The sequence below is a fragment of the Ictidomys tridecemlineatus genome, chromosome 13 (genome assembly GCF_052094955.1).
Source record: "Ictidomys tridecemlineatus isolate mIctTri1 chromosome 13, mIctTri1.hap1, whole genome shotgun sequence".
Lineage (NCBI taxonomy): Eukaryota > Metazoa > Chordata > Mammalia > Rodentia > Sciuridae > Ictidomys > Ictidomys tridecemlineatus.
In genome coordinates, this window is record NC_135489.1 from 39,201,099 (window position 1) to 39,227,005 (window position 25,907).

The following is a 25,907-nucleotide window of genomic DNA, read 5'->3' on the forward strand; positions in this document are numbered from 1 at the left end:
TGGAGTGAAGAGAGAATAGAGTCTTGCTTACTCTCTGGCAAGGAACTATAGGAAGAAGTCTGAAGGCAGAGAGCTTTGATTGAGGACAAGACACCCTGGGTGGGCTCAGAGCAGGTTCTTCTTAGTGTAAGAATATTGAGAAATGTGGAGGATTGGTATAGATGCAGGGTTTAGAAAGGAGAGGAGATTGGATAAGGAGGCAGAAGGAGTGCAGTGCTAAGAAGTCAGACAAACAAGGGCTATTTAATGGTTTATGTGCTGCAGCAAAGTCAAGGAGAATGGGAACTGACAGCCCTGGGATTTTAAAGCAGGCAATCATGGCTCACTTTTGCAAGTGGCATGCATCACATTGCAGGAAGTCAAGAAATTAAGTGAGGAGGAAAGTAGAAATAGCGATCATAGATTGTATTTTGAACAAGTTAGCATGAAAAAGAAATATAAGAGGTTTGATGCACTTCAAGGTCTCATTAAATCCAGGAGTAATTTTTTAGTTTGGAAAACCATGACCAAATATATAATCTATGGGGATAGGAGAAAGGGTTTATGGGAAAAGAATGGTAGAATGAGAGGAGAGAAAGGGAGAGGAGGAGGAAGAGGAAGAGGAGGGAGAGGAGGAGGAGGAAAAGAAGTAGTAGATACAGTTGTGATTAAGAGAGAGTAGGAGTGGTTAAACTAAAAGTACAGGTAAATGATAATAACGAGAAAGAATATTTCCTCCTTTGGAATGGAATGTCAACATATATATGATATTTATGTGTTATAAAATACACACGTATATCATATATAAAATATATATATAACACTTCAAAAACCAACAGAAGAATACAACAGAGATAAAAAACTGTCATGAGGTGTAATTGGTGGAAAATTACTTACATCTCTATTCCCTAGCTTTGTGGTGAGCAAGAATGAGGAGGATTAGAGGTGACTGTCAACAGTTTCTAGAAGTCTTTAGGGAAGTGACAGGAAGCTACCTAAATGCCATGGGATGGAGGAGAGAGGTAGGCCCACCCTGTATTGTTGAGTTAGGAAACATTTGAGCTCAGAATACTAGAAACAGAAACAAAACTATTTTTCTATGGTTGGTGAAGATTTGTGGCGAAGCTGAGATGAGGAAGTAAGAATAGAATACTTATTTCTCCTGTTTGTTGACTTCTCTGTAGAACTTGGTAAACTGGGAGTAGGGAGAGGAGGACACGAGGACTGTCCTGGGGTTGGGGATGGTGGTGGAGGCAGAGTGGAGAGTTAGGGAAGAGATGAGGTACTACTGTGAACTCCAGCCAGTTGGGGAGCAGAGTGAATCTGGGGAGCTCCTGTGAACTGAGGCTGGAGATTGGACAGGTGGAGTGGGCCAGAGCAGATTCTGCAGTGGGGGTGGTTGTAAAGGGAGCAGAGGGAGGGTATGGGCAGGATTTGTCATGGCAAAAGGTAAGTCCAGAAGGGACCAACAGAGATGAGGAATTTGTTGGTAAGAATTGAGTCTCTTCTTAACTCACTTTCTCACATAAAATTTTACTAGATATGTGTAAAATATCTAGACCTGGGAATGAATATCAATATTTACTAGATCATATTATTTGGTTGCATAGAATATGCTATTTTATGGGTTAAATTTTTGACCTTTTGGGGGTTAAATTTTTGATGTTAGAAAGGCAGATGATTCTGGAAGATACAAGAAAAAAATCATAGGATCTCATGAACAGGAGTTAGCAATTTTTTGTCACATTTTTTCTTTGTAAACCCATACTTTCACAAACTAATTTTTTTTTGGTCTGGGGATTGAATGCAAAGTTGCTTTACCACTGAGTCACATCCTCAGCCCTTTTATCTTTTTTTGAGACAGGGTCTCATTAAGTTGCTTTAGGGCCTTGCTAATTACTGAGGCTGGCCTCAAACTTGGGATCCTTCTACCTCAGCCTCTTGAGTCACTGGGATTACAGCCATGTGCCACCATGCCCAGCTAATTTTTTTTTAAATCAAAAGAAACCATGTATATTGAATTTTTAAATTTGCCTTTGCACTCAATGGCTAACATGGTAAGTTCTGTGTCCATGCATACATATAGACTTATGTTTCAATGTTGCCTTATGTATCATTTAGTAGTAGCTGTCTTTCATCTGGTCACTGGGACTTTAGGGTAACTGAGAACCAGTACCTTGAGCAGTTCATGCTGCAACACTAGACTCTGACATGCAGTTCTCAGGAAACTCCTTCAGTGAGAGGTGAACTGGAAGCCCTGCTTTGGTGAATGCCAGGTTGGTGAGCTCAGAGCATGTGAGCCCTTTATTAACAAGAGTCTTCCTGTCTTCATTTTTGGCTCCACAATAGTTTCTGTTTCCTCCCTTTTCTTCTCCACTGCTCTCTTTCTTTCTCCTCTTTGATATTCTCTTCCAGTTGTTCCCTTCTTCCTTCCTGATCCTGTCTCTGATCTGATGGAACCACGGTAACATCATTATGTTGCTTCCCTCACCCACCCTGACATGGGCAAGCTGGGCTGCAGAACTTCAGAGCTAATAATCTAATATTAAACAGTGAGAGTGAGTCTTTGCTGGGTTCTCTCTTAATTCAATTAGAGATGTGAAAGGTAATTTTCACTCTATGGTGGAACGCATTCTCTCTGTTGTTTCTGCCTATTTACAATAAGCCTACAGGTTTATACTGTATCCATGAAGTATTAAAACAGCAACTGAGAATGGGCCCAAGTCCCCATCCTACTCATTATTATATTTTTTAACACCTAAAACTGTTTTTTTTTTGAATTAACGAATATTACCTTACCAAACTGTTCTGATTTTGTTTGGATATTTGTGTCATGTAATTGTGCCCCTTGCTCTGAATAAATTTTGATGTTTATGTTGACTGGTACTGATATTATCTTTGCAAAGACTTCCAAAATTTTGCTCATGAAAACTTGAGACATTCTGAAATGCATTAAAGAAATGAACAAATGATCTGAGCAGACAATTCTCAAAAAATGAAATACAAATGGCTAATAATGATATTTTGAAATATTCAACTTAGCCACCTAGGAAATGAAAAATAAAAACAACCTTGCAATTTCACCCCACAGTCAGTATGGCTATTATAAAAATAAATAAGTAAATAAATAAATAACCAATGTTGATGAAGATGTGGGGGAAAAAGAATCCTATATCTGGTTGGTGGGAATACAATACTAGCATAACCACTATGGAAAACGGTATGAAGATTCCTCAGAAAACTAAAAATAGACATACCATACGATTTAGCCACACCACTCCTGGGTGTATACCCAAAGGAAGTGAAGTCAACATATAAAATAGATACCTGCATAACTATTTTTATTATGGCATTTTCATAACAGATGAATGGAAAAGAAAACATAGTACCTATGCACAATGGAATATTATTCAGCCATAAATAAAAATGAAATCATGTCATTTACAGGAAAAAGAATGGAACTGAAGGTCATTGTGTTAAGTGAAATAAGCCAGACACAGAAAGACAAGTATCACATGTTTTCTTTCACATGTGAAAAAAAAAAAAAGAAAGAAAGAAGATGGCTTGAAAGAAGAAGAGGAAGGAAAGGCAGGTGGGGAGGGAGAGTGGAGAATACAATCAAAGAATAATAACTGTGTGTGACAGAAATGTCACAGTGAAATCCAAAAATCTGTATAATTAATGTGAGTTAAGAGTTATAGTAATAAAAACTGAATAAAGAAATTATCCTTGCTTTTCCCCAAAAATAGAGCAACAAAAATTTTTTTTGAAAAGAAGATGTGCTTCTTTATATTTTTCTATGATAGCTAAATCTTGTCTTTTGATGCCAAGTATCATCCATTTGAATAAGAAAAGTTACTAAGTTCTTTAACAGTCAGCATTTATTTTACTCCAATTTTCCTTGAACTCTTATATCTTATTTCCATTGATGACCCAAAGGACTAGATTAGCCTTACAATCATAATGAACAGCACAATTGAGCATCAATATGCAAATATGAAAGTTTTGATACAATATAATTAAATACAAAAAATAAAACTTGATTGGAAATGTATCACAGAGATGAATGGAGTTTTAAAAAACCAATGGATAAGTAAGTAATACTAATTATTAGAATTAAACAAGTTTCAGTATCAATTCCAGTTGTTTTCGTCTTTTACTTGTAAATACAGTTCTTAGAGAACTTTAATAGCTAAATGATATACATTCTTTAAACTTATTCTGAATGACATGACCTAAAGTTACAGAGTAATCTATCCTTAAAAGTTATTTTTAAATGATATCTCTAGTCAACTGATAAATCTTTCATCTTTGTTGAAAACAAATAACTGAAAACCCTGACTAATGAAAAGATTGATTAAAAGCTTTCGAATTACTGGGTGTGGTGGCACACACCTGTAATCCCAGTGGCTTGAGAGGCTGAGGCAGGAGGATTGAGAGTTCAAAGCCAGCCTCAACAAGGGTGAATCACTAAGCAATTCAGTGAGACCCTGCCTCTGAATAAAATGCAAAATAGGCCTGGGGGTGTGACTCAGTGGTTGAGTGTTCCAGAGTTCAATCCCTGGTACCTCCCCTGCCCCACAAAAAAAGAATCAGAGTCAATTTTCTTTCTCAATACGGAAATCATATTTTGAATTGTCTCTTAGTTTAGTGCCCCAGATAGTTTTATAGTCCATTGCACTACAACTTAGTAATGTTTACCATGGGCAATTTTTTTTAAAGGGGAATGAAGAGAGAAGAACCAGCTGATACCTTGGGTTCAGGTGTAGGTTCAGCTAGTTTAATTTAAGGAAAGAATATAGAAACTAAGGACCTAGAAAATATGTCGTTGAAAAGTATGTGAGTCCTTTGAGCTGCTCATGCATTTCAATGAGTGTGCCCAACTGAAGACCACTGTTTTGATAACAATGAAGCTGGTATCAAGTTTCTTAAATTGGTGCACACATAAAATCAGATGACTTCTATTCCATAGTGGACACTTAGGTTTATATTACCATTTGACTTGATAAAAAGCAATGTGGTTTAGAGACACAAATTCCTTAGACTTGGAGGCAGAAGAGCTGGGTACGAGTCTTGATTCTGTCCTTTGCCAACAGTGTGACTATGGACAAACCCTCCAGGCCCTCTACTTCTGGCTCTGATCCAAATGGAATCACAGTGAGAAATGGAAGGACCCAGTAGACATTTGGTACATCTCTAAAGAGGAGAATGCAAGAAGTTTTTTTTTTTTTCTCTGCTTGAGAGGATGTGTTCATGGCACCCAGGCCATATAAAAGTGCTAGTTAATCATTTTTAGAGACTGCAAAGTAGCCACATCAACTAGATTATCTTTGGCTCAAAGAGAATAAGAAAGCATTTGAGATCCTGTTACTTTGCACTTGTTCAGTTTATGGAGAGCTTGAGTAGCCCTAAGAATCCTGGAGTATAACTTCCTTTAAATCCTTTCACTGTTCCTGACATTTTCTAAGACCAGGGAAATGCAATGTTAGATCCCAAGTCATGATAGGTGTCTCAGTTAACAGAACTTGTGCAGGATGGAGGCCTCTGTGATACACTGGTATTTCTGTTCCCTGCTCAGCTGACTTCACTGCTGAGGGTTTCATTAGCCAAGTCCTCCAGTCCCACGGCTTCATGTGCAAGTCTCCTTGAAGGAACTCAGCAGGTGTTACTGGGGAGGCCTTTGAAATCATGAGCTCTGTCAGGAGCTCCTTACATTTCAGGAAACACCTGGCATGGGTGTTTTGGAGGAAATGTGAAATGATATCACCTTCCCAAACTGTGCAAAGTAGCATAACTGCGTGAACCTCAAACTCTGAAGAATATTTATGGGCTACTGGGTAATTGCAGAACTTCTTGGCTGTGAGAATCCCTTGCCATGTGAGCTTTTCAGAGCATAGGGGGGCCAGACATGATCCTCTGATGTGGCTTAGCCTAAAAGCCTGGTTAAAAGACACCCACACAGAATGGAACTGGATGAAGCAGTCACCCCAGTGATAGAATACTAGAAATGACAGTTGGAGGCATCTACTGTTGAGGGAGCAAATTAACCTGGACAACTGTGGGTCATCCTAAATGTATGATGGTTTCTGTGGACCTCATTGATGAGAGAGTTTTTGTCTTTTCTTTTCCTTTGTGTGTCCTTATAATAAGTTGCATTAATGAAAGGAACCAGAAAGTGCCTAAGAAAATAATTATAGGTGTTTGTGCATTAATTTATGAGAATTCAGTGGAGAGTAAGACATAGTTCCCGCCTAGAAAGGTTTGCATATTAAAAGAGAGGACAAGCAGATAAAAGAAAAAAGAGATTTGGGAAGTATTTGACATTGTAAAAGAAGTATATGTCAATGGGACCTGTGTAGGGAGTTAATTCTGATTCAGTTAAAGTGCTTTTAATCTTGCATTGTTTGGTTCAAATCCAGCCTGTCCTAATTGTGGGTTCTCATTTCTTTCCTAATTTTTTTTTTAATTTCTAAAATGAGATACTTTTATATACTTTTCAGGAATTTTGTCATATGTTGAAATAACATTGTTAACTGTAAAATATTTTGTTACTGTAATATGGTGGAATGACAACACAATGACAGACCTTACCCCCAGAACCTATTCCTCTTTGTCTGAATTTAAAATGCTCAAGCTCATTTTGAAGCCCATTAATCACATTGATGCTGTCTGTCGACATGTGGGTGGTAAATACCATAAAATGATTTGGCAAAGAGAAACACCAGGTAGACACTAGATCCATTCATTTACTGAAAAGGTGTATGTGATAGGCACTGTTCTCTGTATGCAAGTTCTGACTGGTTTTTATATACATGATTCCAAATGGAATAATAGAATATATGACATTAATAATATATTGCCATTTAACTTTTAGCAAATTGCAGAGAATTGTCTGGGTCTTGTCTTCTCTTTCAGTATTTGCTCCTAGAGAGAAACTGATGATTTTATAAAAGATATGTGAACTCCAAGTCATTACCTGGGTTCATTGAAATATCAGAATGCATGTTATTCTCTTACATTTGGAGTGTATTTAAAGTCTGAAGTATTGAACAAGGCTATTTGTGTGTCTATGACTTGCCTTTTTGAAGTCAGTTTTGAATTCATTGGCACACCTAGGACCATCCTATTAATAAGCAGTTCTCTCTTGAATTATGCTTATAAAAATTATTGAGTAAAGTAGTTGCCATCTTCCTAGGGGTATGGCGGAGCTGCCAAGTTTGAGCCTAATTATACCACTTTTGTTTCTAATTGAAGGTATATCAAGTAATGGCCTTTTAGTTTGTAAGCCATGTAATTTTCTGTGTAGAAAGGGAGGGCAAACAGTTCTCATGCAAGTAATATCTAAGGGCTTCACTTGAGTCTCTGGTCACATACCCTGTCATCAAAATGCTCTCTATGAGGGAGGAGGAATTCCAACTGCCTTCCCACTTGGGAAAGGGAGGGAAGCATCACAACAGCCCAATTAATGGATTCATTGCTCTGTGATGAAGTCTTCCCTGGACCCCCAAACACTAGAAAGAAATCATCATTAGACGAGCTATTTAGGATTCAATGTTCTCTAAAAAGAAGGAGAAGTATCTTTAAAAAGGAAAAGCATCACATAGTCTTAAGAGTCAAAAAAATACTTTTAAGGCAGGATTTTTATCCTGAAATTCTATAGGTAGATATCACCGAAGGAAACTGTACTAAAATTATAGTAGGGTAATAATTCTTGCTATCTCTAGGAATATAAAACTTATTTTTTAAAACTTGAAGTTCCTATCATGGACTATGCGGGAATTGGAAGGTAAAATTATAAATGTGTCCATTTGGCTTAAAAAAGTACTTAATGGATATAATTCCTTAGCCACTTATATCAAGAGAAAAAAGTAATAGAGATGAGATTTCATGCTTCCATGTAACCTTTAGAGTTTCTGTAGTATGCAGTACTAAAACCAATCATTTAATGTGATCTAGGATATTCTGTTTAGTACAAATAAAACAATCAGATAATACATCCCATCCCACCACCCCTATCATTTTATTTCTGGAAACCTGCCAGTCAAAATAAATAATAGAGGTGAGATGTGCTTCTATGGAAACACCAGCCTTTTTTTGCTTTCCAAGAATCAGAATGTTTACTTGGAGTGTTTATATCTCATATGACAAACAAACGGTTACCATATATGGAAAAACTTGTTAATCTAATCAATGGATTTTTTTTCTTTATGGTTTTATCCCTTGATAGAGTGTAGTCCTCATTCAGCTAGTAACTATTCTGCTTCTAGTGATTCCTTCCTAAAAGAAATTATACAACCTAAAAAATTTACCTAAATCTTTAGATTCTCTAGGCAAATTTACAAAACTAAGGTTCAGGAGCCAGTAATGAACTTCTAGTGCATAGGCATTCAGTAATGATAACCATAGAACAGCAGAGTTCTGACAGTGGAGGAGGCTTCGTGACATCATGTCTGACCACACATTCTCCCTGGGTTACAATAAAGCTCTGTGAAGTGGAATGCTTTCCCCTAAGTTACACAGCCACTTTGAAGGGTAGCTTGTGACTCAAACCTGAGATGTTTGAGTCTCAGTTCAGTTTTGATTGTACCCCACCAGCACATCCAGTTTATAGCAGAAGAACATAATGAACATCCTTAGAAAGAAAATGATAAAAAGACTCAATAATAAAATAAAACACCCTATTGAAACCTAGAGTTTGGGGTACTTTTATTGGTTAAGCCAGTCAAAACTTTGTTTAAAGTACTCTTTGTGGTTGAGATGTAGCTGACACAAAGTACCCATAAGTCTGAGAGGTCGCCACACCCTCATTAATGTAAGCTGCAATGATGCCCCAGAGAGCCTTTGATTTAGTTGATGAAAAAGGGGTAGAGTTCAAGTGTAGGAAATTGAAGAAAAATAGGCATGTTTATTTTCCTATAACACCTGTAATATCATATTGATTCTCCTAAACATTTCTTGGATTTGTCACAATCTTGAAATATGCTGGACATCTTTACTTTCCTGTTCCAGACATTTTTAATTGTTATCTTCAGGGAGCTGTTAGAAATGCATAAGAACTTATGCTCATCACAATTAAAATATCAAAACAAATACTATAGTATCAATGAGAAGTGGGAAAGGATTGAGTGTCAAAACCACTAGGATTACCAAGGAAAATAAATTAATACTACCAAAAAGAGGTCCTGGGAATCTGAAATAGAATACTCTTTCAAGATCAAGGAGAAGGTGAATTGACTCTTTAATTAAATAATAACACATTTAATAAAACATGCCTGTGCAGACAGCAATAATAGGCAAACTTCAGTTGCTTCTAAAATCTTGACCGAGGCAGTTTTCCTTGCTGAAAACAAAATGTTTATCTGAGCCAAAGCATGGATATACCCCAGAGAAGTATGACAAGAGGTATATGTGGATAATTTAATATTTTTCTTAAAGACAAGTCTGATTCTTAACCTTCCTTTAGTAAAACATTGTCATTTAGTAAATAAATAACAATCATCTAATAAGACATTGCACTACTCTAATGTTTTTCAGTTTAAAAATATTTTTTTAAAAATGGTCTTGTTGAATAATGTCTCTTCAACTAGGGGAACAGAATGTTCTATCAGTGTTCTCACGTTCCCTACCGAGCTTGGGCGCTGTGCCCTCTGGCAGTGTTGGGCTTCTGCACCGCTTTTGAAGTTCATAGAGACATAAACTCTGGAAAGACACTTCCTATGCCAACTGGTTAACCATGTGTTCCCATCACTCCCAGCACTGGCTGCCCTGTCTTTTAGAACCAAAGCTCATGAATTTAATGTCTCTTGTCTGGGAATAGCATGAGAATCATTTTCCAAGTTATGTCATAATACTCCTGCAGACATAACACCCCTGAGAAGACTGTGGTAGAGTCAAGTATGGGGTATTTGCTTAATTTGCTTGGAAAAAAAAACTATATAATTTCCTCTCCTTATCTTTCTCTTATTCTTTTAATGTATTTTGACTGATTTGTTTTGTCAAATTAAATTAGACTTAAGTCTAATCTAATCCAAACCGGCTTAATTACTTCTTTACATAATCTTTTCTAATTGAATTAGCAATAGTTACCTCCTCTAAGGGTAGGATACTCACTGTGAGTGGTGCCCAGAGAGACATTTCACACCTTGGCCACCCAGGGTTGAGGAAAGTAATATAACCTCTTAAATGCCATATTTATGTTAAAGAAACAGATCATTTAAATATTTCCTTCCTGACTAAAGGTCAACAAAAAGTATGTTGTTTCCCTAAGGTCTATGCATTGTATCAATGTTAACTTCCTAGTTTTCATATTGTATGTAGTTACATAAAATGTTTCCATTGAGGGAAAATGGGTAAAAGGTATAGGGGACCTCTCTGTACTATTTTGGTATATTGCTATGAATCTGTAATTATTCAAAGTAAATAATAATAATAATAATACTAAAATAAATAAAAACTAATTAAATAAATGAATAAATTTCCTTCCTGGCTTGTAGGAGGAATGCTTTAAATAATAAGACTTAAATATTTCACAATTAGTTGCAATGTAATTTTAATATAGCTGACATCCTTCATCTTTGAAGGAAACTCACAGGAAAAAACTGTTGAAAAGAAATGCACTATCTTAACTTTACATCCTTTCAAATATCAAATGCATTTGTACTAGTAATTTTCACAACAATCTGTCTGATTTAAATATAAGTAAAAGATGATGAAAAATGACTTTATTTCTAATTATAAATTTTAGAATATTCCTAGCATTTAATCTGGATTAGATTGTGTCTCTGAGACCATATAAATTCAATTTATTAGTCTAACTAATTTCTCACTCTGTTTCTCTATGCCATTGGGTCCCTTGAGGCACATAGAATCCTGTGAAATAAATGGAAGCTGGACTTGTAGATCTCTCTTTGCAGAAAGGAGGTTAAAAATGGAATAAATTTCATGTAGAAAGAAAGCCCAAAGGAGACAGGAGAGACAAGAGCTGAAGGCTATATTTCCTTCCTTAGCCTTTAAATTCTACTTACCATTAGAATGATCAAAAGACAAATGTTTCTGAGAAGGAGCCAATCCATTCCTTCTGGTCTCTCTTACATGCAAACCCCAATGAGATTCAATTTTAGTCCTGGTCTTCTGAGTCCTGAATTAGGTTCTGTGGCAAGATGTGCTCCGGGATGCCCTTTTAGGAGGGCATGGATGATAACTCTGATGCTCTCCGGGCCGAGGGATGAAGATATTCTATAATGACTCTGTTTCCCCACCCCAAACTCCTGGGCTGGTCTGGAAGGCTGGCATTGTTTGGGCCCTGGGTAAGAATGTAGACACACCTTGATTCTTATTGCAATGAAACCCTTTGTGGGACACCCTCCCCCCCAAAAAAAAATCATCTTACAGAGGAGTACAAGATTTATAGGGAAGATACCCAATGAATAATAAATTACTCACAACATGAAAAATAATTAAAATGCTAGGGCCTATCATCATGCTGAATGAAATTAGAAGGCTGTTTCTTACTGCCAACATTGTAAAAGCAAAATTATATATACTGACAACACAGACACACACATGTCCACTACAGAATCAACTTCAAGGAATGATACGCTTAGCAGAGGGCATTGTAAAAAGGCAGCAGGCCTACAGAATGGTGTGGGGAGGAAGACAGAATAATGAAACTCTCCTCTCTTACTTCATAAGATTCCGGTTCCTCTTTAAGAAGTCCTACGGTTGACCTGCACTCTGAATTTTTAAAATGTTTTGGAATAACATGGTTAAGATGAAGAAACTGATTTAACTGGTACCAGGATGTTTGTTTTTAAATTTTGGCACCTTTCTCCTGATTGTATAATTGAATCTCTGTGATAACAATACTTATGGAATTATGTTAAAATAACAGTACAATTTCCTTACTCCTCACGGGCATTTCCACTAATCAACAATGTATGTATCCAACACGAATGAGGAACATCTTTTAAACTATCACAAATGTTCATTAAGGAGAAGTTGTAAGTTCATTAAAGAGAGTTTAAAAACCAAAACCAGAGCTTATCTGGATTTAAAAAAAAAATCATTTTCCTGTTTAAATTTCTCTCTTTTCCTTAGTTAGTATGTGTTTTGAATAGGGTAGAGTCTTCAAAAAAAATTGCAGGTTGGCAGCAACATCAACCAACATAAAAAGAAAATATATTTAAATGTTCTCTAATTGCTAATACCTGTTGATTGGAGAATTTCAAAGGGAGAAGGATCTTCACTATCCTGTCACTGTAATTCATAAGCACGGCAGACTCAGCAGACTCTGCTGTGGAATGTATGCTAAATGGTGCTTGCTTTCTTGAGAAATAGTGTAGCCTTTTTGGGAGCATCAGAAAGACTCTATAGGCAATTAGAGGGGCAGTATAGTACTCTAAAATGAAGAGAAATGAATTACATGTTGGACACATTTATGAGAAAGAGAGAAGAAAATTATATTTCAGCAATGGGGAAAATGAATTGCTGCAAAGAGGTAGTCTTTGAAGTTGTATACCCAAGCCAAACCTTAAATTTGGGAATATCTGCCTGATTCAAAAATATATAAGGTGACCAGGTATTTTTTGGTTTATTTTATGTATGATTGAATTAGAATAATTTTATTTTCCTAACAGAATTAATGAAATAAGTCTAGATTCCTAAGTGACTTTGCTTTTCATAAAGGGAAGACTATATTCTTCTCTATTGCTATGTCTAATGGAAATATTTCAGGAAGGTTTTCACCTTTGTTTTGCATTATGAGAGACTGATTTTTCTATGAAAATACCTGAGGCTGGGTAATGTATAAATAAATGAGGTTTATGCAGCTCACACTTTCGGAAGCTGAAAGTCCAAGATCAGGCAACCCCATTGTTTTGGCTTCTGGTGAGGGCCTTCAGGATGCTAAGCAACATGGTGGATGGCATCATGGCAGTAGCACACACAAGAGAGGGATAGCAGTCACATGGTAGGGGAGAAAACAAGTGAGATTCAGGGGCCTGACTTGCTGTTTCTATACCTTTTTGGAAATAACCAGAGTCTTTTAAGAACTACATTAATACCTTCCAAGGGCAGTGTCTCCAGTGACCTAATCATCTTCCCCAGACCCTGCCTCTCTAAGTTTCTATCACTTTTTTACAATCACAATTCTGGCACATGGACCTCTGGGTGATGTTCAAATCATATTCAAAAAATAACAAGTAGTTTTAGAAGATTCTGTAATAATGAAGAAGAGATTACTATACACTCCATTATTTCATTTCTATTTACTCCTTGGGAGAGTTGTAGTCCTGATCTTAAAGTACAATCCCCAAAGACAATACTAGATCATGGTTCTGAGCTTGGGTAGATGAAGAGCAGCTACTTCTGTTTTACCTGAGAGCTTCCAGATACTATAGAAAAAAAGAGCATTAACTATTAATACCTAAAGATACCATAGAGATCATATAAAGCAATGTCTCTTCCTTCTCTTCTACTCTTGTTATAGCAGTAGTCCAGAGAGGCCAAAGACAGGGCAAGAATTTCATCTCCTGCTTCACCACCAATCTGTATAAATATCAGTATTTGTTACACGTGTGAAGACAAAATAGTTGATGGTCAAATATTATCGGTTTTAAGTAACTTTTACACACCTTACAGTTTGCTTAAACTACTGAATTTAGTAGTTATTTCTATGAACAGAATTTTTTTAGTAAGTTCTTCCTAGTATTTATCTTTGACGTCAAATCTATGGCATGTCATTTGCTCAGATAAAAGTATACCTTGAACTTCGGGAATGCTCTGGATATTTAATGATTGTTCTTGTGTGTGTATAATATCATCCAAAATAGCAGGACATTTTCATTCCACATATTACATGTATATAGTGCATAGAACTCTTTTTTCTTTTTTATTATTAATTTTTTAAATTTATATATGACAGTGGAATGCATTACAATTCATATTACACATATAGAGCACAAATTTTTCATATCTTTGGTTGTATACAAAGCATATTCACATCAATTCGTGTCTTCATATATGTACTTTGGATAATGATGTCCATCACATTCCACCATCATTTCTAACCCCCTGTTCCCTCCTTTCCCCTCCCACCCCTCTGCCCTATCTAGAGTTTGTCTATTCCTCCCATGCACCCCCCTATCCCACTATGAATCAGCTTCCTTATATCAGAGAAAACATTCAGCATTTGTTTTTTGGGGATTGGCTAACTTCACTTAGCACTATCTTCTCTAACTCCATCCATTTACCTGCAAATGCCATGATTTTATTCTCTTTTATTGTTGAGTAATATTCCATTGTGTATATATGCCTCATTTAAAAAAATCCATTCATCTACTTAAGGGCATCTAGGTTGGTTCTACAGTTTAGCTATTGTAAATTGTGCTTCTATAAACATTGATGTAGCTGTGTCCCTGTAGTATGCTGTTTTTATGTCCTTTGGATCTAGACCGAGGAGAGGGATAGCTGGGTCAAATGGTGGTTTCATTCCCAATTTTCTAAGAAATCTCCATACTGCTTTCCATATTGGCTGCACCAATTTGTAGACTCACCAGCAGTGAATGAGTGTACCTTTTTCCCCACATCCTTGCCAACACTTATGGTTGCTTGACTTCATAATAGCTGCTATTCTGACTGGCGTGAGATGAAATCTTAGAGTGGTTTTGATTTGCATTTCTCTAATTGCTAGCAATGATAAACTTTTTTTCATATGTTTGTTGACTGATTGTATATGGTCTTCTGAGAAGTGTCTATTCAGGCCTTGGCCCATTTATTGATTGGGTTATTTGTTTTTTTTTTGTTTTTTTTTTGTTTTTTTTTTTTGGTGTTTAGCTTTTTGAGATCTTTATATACCCTAGAGATTAGTGCTCTATCTGATGTGTAAGAGGTAAAATTTGCTCCCAAGATGTAGGCTCTCTATTTACCTCACAGATTGTTTCTTTTGCTGAGAAAAGTTTTTTAGTTTGAATCCATCCCATTTATTGATTCTTGATTTTAATTCTTGTACTATAGAAGTATTATTAAGGAAGTTGGTGCCTAATCCCACATGATGGAGATTAGGGCCTACTTTTTTTCCTATTAGTTGCAGGGTTTCTGGTTTTATTCCTAGGTCCTTGATTCATTTTGAGTTGAGTTTTATGCATGGTGAGAGATAGGGGTTTAATTTTATATGGATTTCCAGTTTTCCCAGCACCATTTGTTGAAGAGGCTATCTTTTCTCCAATGCATGTTTTTGGCACCTTTGTCTAATATAAGATAATTGCAATTTTGTGGGTTTTTCTCTGTGTCTTATATTCTGTATCATTGGTCTATGTGTCTGTTTTGGTACAAATACCATTCTATTTTTGTTAGTATTGCTCTTATGTAGTATAGTTAAGGTCTAGTATAGTGATGCCACCTGCTTCACTCTTCTTGCTAAGAATTGCTTTAGCTATTCTGGCTCTCTTATTTTTCCAGATGAATTTCATGACTGCTTTTTTTATTTCTATGGGGAATGTCATTGGGATTTTGATAGGAATTGCATTAAATCTTTATGGTGCTTTTGGTAGTATGGTCATTTTGATAATATTAACTCTGCCTATCCAAGAGCAAGGTAGATCTTTCCATCTTCTAGGGATGCCCTCTTTCATCACTTCTATTTAACATAGTTCTTGAAACACTGGCCAGATCAATTAGACAGACGAAACAAATTAAAGGGATACACCACAGGAAAAGAACAACTCAAATTAGCACTATTTGCTGATGATTATGATTCTATACCTAGAAGACTCAAAAAGTTCCACCAGAAAACTTCTAGAATTAGTAAATAAATTCAGCAATGTACCAAGATATAAAATCAACACCCATAAATCAAAGGCATTTCTATATATCAGTGACAAATCCTCAGAAAAGGAATCGAGGAAAACTACCCCATTTACAATAGCCACAAACAAACAAACAAAAAAACAAACTTGGGAATCAACTTAATGAAAGAGGTGAAAGATCTATATAATGAAAACTACAGAACCATAAAGAAAGAAATTAGAGCATAGAACTCTTAACACTTGTATTTCCCAAAGTAATGCCACAAGAAAGCAGCTAGTTCATTGTGTGCCAGTACAAGTTCTCTTTGAAAAAAAGAAATGTAATCTATATAGGCAAAGATCTTGTAGAAATGATATTAGGGAAAATTTTCCAACAAACTTTCATAGTATAGGGTTACTGGCAGATTGAAGGATTTAAATGCAGTTATACTTCTTGAAAGCATGTCTTCGAAGAAAGGATATTTACAAAATATTTATGGTCCTAAACTGTCAGTAGTTTCTAGAGCTGACACAAGCCAAAGTGTTTTCATTAGTCTGGACCTTGGGGGCATGGACAAAAGGTAAACAGGCTTGTTTAGTTTTGACCTAGAATGTGGCCATGAGTACATGTCTGATGGTTCATCTACGGTCCTGAAGATAAGCATCCTATCCCCTCATTAAAGTCAATTTATGTATGGCAACGAGGGGCCCACCAACCAGGTTATTTAGTAGGTGTTAGAAATCATAGAGTTTAAATGTCAGTTTCCTGAAGTGTTACGTTAATATCATAAAGATGATGCTAGTTTACACCCTAAACGCCCTAACAGAGGTAACTTGTTGATTCTTTCTGTGACTTTGCGTCACTGATGTGGATGTATTCTAAATACTAGGGACAGAATAGCATGGCTTCTAGCTCTGTTTTAATTAAAGTGTGCTGTTTACATATTTATTACATACTTGCTACATACATATCTTATTCTGATTTCTGACTCCCAATCGTGGTGGTGGTACCTGTACCATAGTATGGTAGTTACTTAGATATCATTCTGGCTACTTTGAGGACAACTGGTAGTGCCCTCTTGGGAAAAGCTGTACCATGTATACAGTTTATCTTTGATGCTGTTAGTTATGCATCTGGCCAACTTGGAGACAGGATCTGGGAAGCTCAGTTTGTTTCAGAAGAAATCTAGGAATAAGATGGTCAAAAGCTGGGAAGTGCCTTTTGAAATATGTTTCTTGGGCCAGTATATATAAAGTGCCTCTTTCCTGACCCCAGATATACTGAATCAGACTCTCTAGGAATGAGACCAAGAATTATTCATAGTTAACATGTTCTCCAGGTATTACTGGGGTTGCAGGCTGAAGTTAAAAGCCATTGAGTCAGGATAATTACCTGTTCCTATGAGTGGTCTAGGGAGAAATGTCATCATGTAAAGCAGGAATTTTTCTGATGTGAGTAACATTTAGTACCTCTTCATGTTGCAGGCAGCAGGGTGGTATTGGCCATTTATGTTTCTTTTTTATGTGAAATGTTTATTTCCTTTTCTTTTTTTCCATTTTATTTATTATTGATTTGTAAACATATGCAACTTAGAGAAAATGAAGGTGAAATCTTTACTGAGTTTGACCTTCAGCTTTCTCTCTCCTCCTCCAGTGACATGGAATTGGCTCCCCACAGGAATGTTCTCTGATAATTTTATAGTTTTCTTACACCCCTAGATTCTGAAGCATTGTGCCACTTTTAGGGACATTTCCATTCTTAATCTAGTCCAGTCACAAAAATAGCAACAAAACAAAACAAAACAAAAAAAAAAACCAAAATAGCAGAGGCTGGGTTGCTTATGAACAACAGACATTTATTCCTCTCAGTTCTGGAGGATAAGTCCAAGATCAAGGTGCTGGCAGATTCAGTGTTTGGTGAGGGCCTGTTTCCTGGTTCATAGATGGTATCTTTTGCTGTACGAAAACATGGTGGAAGGGATGGAGCTCCCTTGAGCTTACTTGATCAGGCAAATAATCCCATTAGTGAAGGTTCAGTCCTGTGACCTGATCATCTCCTAAAGATTCCACCTCTTACTATCGTCACCTTGGGGTTTAGGATTTCCTCATATGAATGGGAAAGGGCCAAACAGACAGATAATAGCAACCCTTAAGTGGAGTTGGAGAAACATCCGCTAGTTTTAAACCTTCCTACTTTGGAGACACATGTAGCACCATTCTTGGTGTTAGGTATGTGTTTGGGCAGATGGGTTGGTTACTATTTATTTTTTGAAGGTGGAATATTTCCTATTCTTATTTCACTTATTATTTTTATTTGGTTTCATGGAGCCCAATAGCGTAAAAACATCTTGACTCTCTGCTGATCATCCTCAGGGTCTCCATTTTCATCATCATTCGGAGCTTTTGTTGTGTTCCAGCTAAAGTGTATTCTTATTTCTTCAACTTATCCCTAATTAGGGCTTCTAGTTGGTCAATAATCATACAATTATATCCCTATTTGCACTTAAGGTAAATGTGCTTTGCCAGTGTAGTATATTGAAGCATTGAAGGTTCAGATCTGGCTCAAATTCTAGGAGTTCCACTAACTTGATCTGTTTTTGAGTGAGTAAATTCAGCCCTCTAAATTACAATTTCTTTATCTATTTCCCTATCTGGAGAATTTTGGGGGATTAATTTAGATATGTTTATATTATATAAAGAAACTAGCACTTTATAAAGTGTTCTCTTTGGTATTTCTTTCAAAATTTCTGGAATATTTCTATCTTTAACATTTTTGGTACTTATTAAAGTCTATGGTAATAGGTATGAATCTATGCTGTTTTTTTCTATATATTAAAACTTTTAAATAATGGTCATTAAACATGATTTTTCTTTCTTGTTTGTTAATGTAGTTCATAAAATCTAATTCATGATAATTTTCTTCCTGTATTTAAAATTATATTTCATAGTCTTTTTATTTTGGTTGCAATAACTTTTAAATGCATTATGTGTCTTCTAAAAAATCTAGTTCATTTTCATCTCTTCACAAACAATGATGCCATTGAAGGAAGACTTTAAAGCTGTTAATGATAAGTATTGCAAAAAAAAAATCCAGCCAGAAGTCTCCCAGGGTTTTTCTAAGGAGGACTAAGCTTAATTAATAATGGGGCTTGTCAATTACTTCATTTTACTAGAGTTTCCCCGTTGCACAGTTTATATTCCAGTTTTCTTTTCTTTATTTTGAAATCAGATTTTTTTTAGTGATGAATTCTCAATAATTGAATAATAGAAGATGAAGGAAAAAGCAAAATATTAATCTGTTAATTTGCAGTATGTAATAACTTAATCCATGAATAATAACTCTTTGCAAAGTATATCTTCTGCTTGCCATAGCAATCAAGGAACAGTTCAAAAATATTTATTGGTCATGAATAGAGAACAAAGATGGAAGGATATTTCTACATTGTCTTCACTTAAGCTGCAGAGTTATTTTGCTTCATGATGGGGGAATTCTCATATTTTTTTCTTGCAGTGAGTAGTATTTGGAAAGTTTTAGAATCTTTGCATATGTTTGATTTAACCTATTAGGTGACCTTATATATACATAAAGATGTATAAACACACATATATTTATTTATCTATCTCAGAACTATGGGAGCACATTTCTATTGCTACTATGGCTGTTGTTATATGATTAAAGTCACATTTCTTCCCCAATTTTAGATTTCTTTCTTTACTCTGTTTTTCCAAATAGTTGAAAAATATTTTCTTATATTTGAAAGCAAACTGATATTCTTGCAGTTTACCTTATAGTTTTAACAAAATACTAACTAAGGCATAATTTTTTTAACATATCTCATCTTTTCCCAAAACATATTTAAAACAATTGGTCAAGGCACATTGTACACTCTAACAAAGTTAACTCCTTAAGTCACTCAGTTTAAAGAGGCACTGGCACATTGAAGAACAATTCAGAACAAATAGCTCTATTTGGAACAGTGGGAATTTGATAAGCAATATAACGTGATGCAGGGGATCAGTTTTCATATAGTCTGTCAATGCAAAGATGGATAGTAAAGCAACTTGAGTAGTGAATATACTATATTTATTCATGTGTTCAACAAATAATTATGGAGTTTCTGCTTACTGCTGGCTGAACTCTGTGCATCACACATTAATTCAAAATTTATTTAATTGCTTGTTTATCCAACTCATGGCAATGTAATTTTTTGGTGTGCCTTTTCAAATAAACTAGGTGCAAGCACTCAAAGACAGAGTGATTTGGCATGATGTTGCTAGCAATAGACTATTAAAATATGGGGGTTGTGTCTATAAAACTTTAGTGAACTGGTAGACTTTATTTTTGGCAATAAATATATATCAAAACAATTAGCTACTCCAGACACTCGTTAAGTCTGCAAGAGTAAAGCCAAGTCTGTATTATAGAATGATTACATGTTTAAGCAATCTATGGGAGGAAGTAAACATCTAAATAACATGAACGATCGAAAACCAGGAAGGTACAAGTTAATGACTAGGGGATCTGAAGGCTTTCCTATTTCACACCCTTGGGCTTTGTTGCCTAATTTATCAGCATGTTGGCTCTATGAATCATTCTTATTTACAGGGGAATGTTCAAGAAAATCCTTTCAAATCAGAAAATTTTGAGGTTTTTCCTAGCACATTTCACCAGAGTGCTACAGAGTACACCGGTGACTAAAAGACCTTCCCTGACAGGTCTCTTATTTTGTTCCTATTGTTTCAGGGTACACCCACCCCAAATATTAGCTCCTGCATTTCTTCACTTCAGTGATGCCAAAGCTACTTTCTGCACCTGTTCAGCAGTCTCAGGGACCACAGATGTGCCTGAGATTCTCAGCTGGTGGCAGCTGGTGTGTGTGAATACTTCCCCTGGTGTTTTGAATGGTTCATTCTGCAGTGCACGTACTGTGCACTTGCTACCAGTGGCTTTCCCAGGAAGATGGAGCTGCCGTTATCCATGGCTGGACCCAACTTGATACTGTACCTCTGACTGTCTTCAATATTCCCTTTCTTGTTTCTCTTCCCACTTCCTGTTGTTGGTTTTTAAACTTCCTTCCAAAATTGCTTTCAAATCTCATCTCAGGATCTGTTTCTGGGTGAAGCCAATATAAGATACAATTATAACGAACAGAGAAACCCAGGTCTGTAATTTATCTAGCAGAAAAATTGGAGCGATTATTTACTAAATTGAATGGACAAAAGTATTTTTCTTTGAAACAATATGACAAATTGCATGCTGGGTCAAATCAGAAGTGAATTTTGGTAAGAGTCAGAATTTTGGTAACTGTTCAGTTGTTTTCTGAACAGTTCTGGGAAAGGTCTGGAGGCAGAATCCATTCTCCCTCAGTTTCATATAAGAGACAAGAAAGAGGGGACTGAGAAACAGGTGCAGATTGGGATACACCAGGTTGATAAGCTTTCTTTGTCAAACTTGGAAAAGTCACTCTCCCACGGTCTGCAGGAATTTCTCTTCTTTCTTTCTTTTCTTTTTGATATTGGGGATTGAACCCAGAGTTGCTTAACCACTGAGCCATATCCCCAGCCCTTTTATTTTATATTTTACTTAAGAGACAGGGCCTTGCAAAGTTGCTGAGGCTAGCTTTGAACTCACAATCCTCCTTCCTCAGCTTCCCAAGCTGCTGTAATTATGGGCATGTGCCAAGGCACCTGGCAGAAATTTCTTATTGGAACTCAGTCACCAAGTACATGACTAGAAACTGGCATAACTTTCAAATTTTGGTCAACCTAATATTCTTCATTTGCACTGTGAATGCTTGAGTTTTTCCAAGGCAGTTTATAATGAGCCTCAAATTTAATCTGTTGCTCAGTGACCTTATATCCAGTTTCTTTCCGCATGCCGCTTTATTATTGACTTGTCTAGAATTTTTGTTTTGTTTTTGTCACTTGTTTTGCTAACAAACTGCCATGATCTGACCACTCTCTTGGATTATCACGGTAACCTTCTAGCCAGTTTCCTTGACTCTGTGATTTCCTTCCATGAGTGCCAACACTGTAAGTAGAGTGATATTTAAAAAAAACAAAGCTGAGCAGAGCACTGCTCATCCCAGACTTTGCTAGTGGCTCTTTATTATACTCAGAATGAGTCAGAGTTTAGAATGGCCTCCAAGGCCAACTCAAGTTCACCCCTGTTACCTCTCAGACCTTGTGTCCTGTTGTTTTCCTTCTTGAACTCTCTCCAGACCCACAGATAACCTTGCTCTTTCTTGACTACCCCTTGGTCAGGAGGGTTCTGTGCCCAGAGAGATAGATACATGGCTTGCTGACACAGGAAGGAAGAGGTCTGACTTCAAAAGCAAAAAACAAAAGCCACTTAGAAGAAACAAAATGTGAGTGTAGACAAAACAGAGTATGAAAGAAAGAAGTAAAAGTATAAAATAAATATGTAATACATGAAATGCTAAAAAAATATCAAAAGTTTAAAATGCAAGCTTTTATTTATTTACTTTTTAAAAACCATCTGTTTATTTGAGTGAGGCTAACTACCTGGTCAAGGCTGGGCTCTGGCTTCCCTAAGGTGTACTCAAGAGTAGATCTCTCAGTAAACATGGAAAAAAAAAAAAAGCAAAAGAAAGGAAACTAGGAAAGGGAGAATGAAAATATATTTTAACATTGTGAAAATAAAATAATTATATCCTTGAGTATGGGCTGAAAATAATAACTAGAGATTTAATAACTCCTAATTATTTCTTACAATCTACAACCTCCCCCAACCTTATAATTCAGAAAAGATAACAGAGGCATATCAATCTTTATTGCTATAAACACAACTCGTTGGAATTACAAACTGTCTTAAAAGAGCCACCAATTATGAAGCAAGGAACTAGCACCCAAATAATCCCCAAACTTTTATGTTGAAACTTGAAGGAAAGCACCTTGTTTTAAACATCTCCAAAGATGAACATCAAGAGTTTTAAGATGCTTGGGAAATAGATAGACAATGAAAAATAAGTTAGATCAAAAGCAATTTGATCATGAATTGTTTAGTAATTAATATAAAATGAAATGAGAGAAAATATAGATAATTAAACAATAAATTATTCATATTTCAAAAGTGTTTAAAGAATAATAGGTTGATACATTCAGGCTTTGTCTTATCACAAATTGAATAATCTGGGACTAACAAGATTTGTTCTACTGTGAACTGTTGTATTCCAATGCAATGTGAAGTAGGTCTTAAAAATATCAGAAATCCCCTACAAAGGCTGGAAATTATTAAATAGGCATGGAAAAATGTAAGTATTTTTTTTAAAGCCTTTCCAAAATAGTCATAGCCATTTTTTCCCACTGATTTTAACCCTTTTAATCTCCTACTAAAAATAAAGGGTGTCATATGTGTCATATGCTTTGGCTGACAATCAAATCTTGGTATAAATTTAGATATGAATTATATAACTAAATACATCCACCTAATATAAAAAATGTAATTTTTTAAAGATATATAATTAAAATTTAAGAATAATACATCAAGTAAAATTATGATGCCAAAAACTTTATTAATAAGTATAGAGAAGTCGAGATGAAGATATATAAATAATGTTAAAAAGATATTTTACCTGCAAGTTTTTCAGTGTAAATAGTTACATCAGGCACAGAGGTAAGTAATATTTAGCAGATATATCTGGAATTCAATGTCAATATTAGCTCAAGAGGGTATTTTGATTGATATTAAATAATAAAGTATTTATAATACAGTAATTTTTGCCTTGAGGAATACCTTTTTAGAAAATCAGATGTTATATAAACGTGGTTTGTTTTCAAACCATATATGCAAAACATGAAACTACTATCTATTCCTTCTCCCTTTTGCTAAGAGCATGTTGTTTTACGATTCAACATGCCATATGGATGTAAATTGTAGTTATTTACTTATGAAATTATTTCCACATCTCTTCTAGGTCTATGGAATGATGTATCTGAGTTAGAGTAAAGCATCAAAAGAATGAAATTCTGCTTAAAGGCTACTCATTGAAAAATATACCTTTACATGAGTCTTAAAGTTTTTGATGTTTTAAAAAGGTGATTGTGAAATTTACAACTGAAGAGTTAGAACATCACTGTGCAATCCCCACCCTCCCTCAAAAACGTTGACTTGAAGGACTCTTCCTAGAAAAATAAATGACTAATGTTAGCATTTTAAAATTGTATTTTCCGTAATTTTATAATTGATCTTGACAACAACAGCTGTACGATTATCACTCCACCATTTGGTAGATAACCTAAAAACCATCTCTGGAAGATATCAGGTATTTTAAGAAAAGACTTATCATTATATATCATATTAGGACAATAAATAAATTTCTTATGGTCAGATACCATTCCTTTAATGAACTAATTAATTTCTTTAATCTCTTAATTAATGAATAATTATTCCTTTTCCTTCAAATTCCTGAACCCAGACATACTCAAGTATATTTTAATAAACACCTCTTGATTTTGTTTCTGGAAAAAACAACCCATCCTTAATGCAATCCCCTAAAGTGACAGAAAGAAATAAAAGAAAGACACCCTTTAAATGACTTTATTTACACCTCTGCATTTTGGCATGCTACAGATTATCAAAATTTTACATATTCTACAGAGTTAAAATAAGATGCATATTGTGGCTTTTAAAATATTAACCTCATTTGCTGTTATGTAGAGCAAAATAGCTCTAGGTAAAACAATTCACTCCTAGCCCTCTTTGAGAAGTGCTGGAAGTTAAATGATGATTCTTGGATTGTATAACACCCTGGGAAATTTTAGTAGACAGGAGAAAAATCTTTAAAAGTTGTATAAAATTCACAATTCCAGGGGAAAGATTTTTTTCTAATTTTATTTTGTCAGATCTAGTTTCATTTTACTGAAATTTAAATTAACAATGGATTTTAAAAAGAGGAAATATTCCTCTACCATGCAATAGGAAATTTACCTATCTCTTTGAATGGTTTGATTCTTTATAGAGAGTCTTAATCAGGTAACATAATATGGCAAATACACAGAAATAATACATCATAAATAGCACATTACTAAGTTTTGAAGCTAAAAAAATATATTATACTATTTTATTTGGAAAGTATTAATCAGAACTAAGTATAAGCCAAGAGCTTATTAAAAATAAAACTAGCAATTTAAAATTTATGATAGTGAAAAAATTTAATTAGGGAGTGGGATAGACTGAAGAAATGGGTTTGTCTAGTATCATTTCACTCTTGCTAACACAATATCATCAAACTCTGTTAATTCTGATTTATCACCTCAAAATGGCAGCAGAGGATTGTTTAAAGAAAGTACCAAACTCAATTAAGGCTAATAATTACTATGGTATTACTTTACCAAACAATTCTTTTCTAACTTTCCCCACTTAAAACAGTTTACATGTTCTAAAAACATTATTCTTAGAGACCCTTAAAAAAATTCCCCGCAAAGCTTAACCATACTGCTAGCATTTTTTCCCCACAGCTCAGCTTAAGTAAATCATTTTTAACTTAGGAGCTATGTAGTAAAAAGCTGAGTATGAGTGAATAGCATGTACCGAAAATGCAATCTGAAAATACAACGAAGTTTCCATCTGCTTACTTGGAAGGTCATTTACCACCAATGATGACAACCATGTTAGGTGTTATTTGCTTCAATCTAAGAAGTTAACTTGGCAAGTTTTCCTTATTATTGATTCTTTACCATAGTGGTAAAGAGAGAAATGAGTGTGATGTCCCATAACCTCACCAGTAAGCAATATTCTTCAAGATCACATCTACCATCACACACAGTCTAGAATCAGAAAAGTCCTTGACTCCATAGGAGATTTAAACGAAGTCCTAGCATGAAATTCAGGTGCAGACATTGCCAGTTTCCCCTGAACAAATCTTACTTTCTTGCTGCTCTTTCCCCTAGGAAATATTTCCTAATTTGAAGTTCACTTCATTGAGTCCTGTTAAGGTGCGGTCAAGGTAAAAGTCCGTGGTTGTTTATGGACTTGACTATAGAGTCAGATTTTATTTAATGATTAACCCTGGTCTAAATCTATGGTTGGATTTTTAGTTTATATTATCCATGAAATTAACAGGGTATATGGAGGGAAATAGCATGTTAATAACCTGTTTCCCCACATAAACATATCACATCTTT

General features: G+C 35.4%; 1 long non-coding RNA gene across 1 annotated transcript in view; it reads left to right on the top strand.

The window, feature by feature from the left end:
* LOC120886180 (uncharacterized) overlaps positions 1 to 25,907 on the top strand; it is a 90,721-nt gene that overhangs the window by 39,885 nt on the left and 24,929 nt on the right. The gene's annotated exons all lie outside the window — the stretch shown is intronic.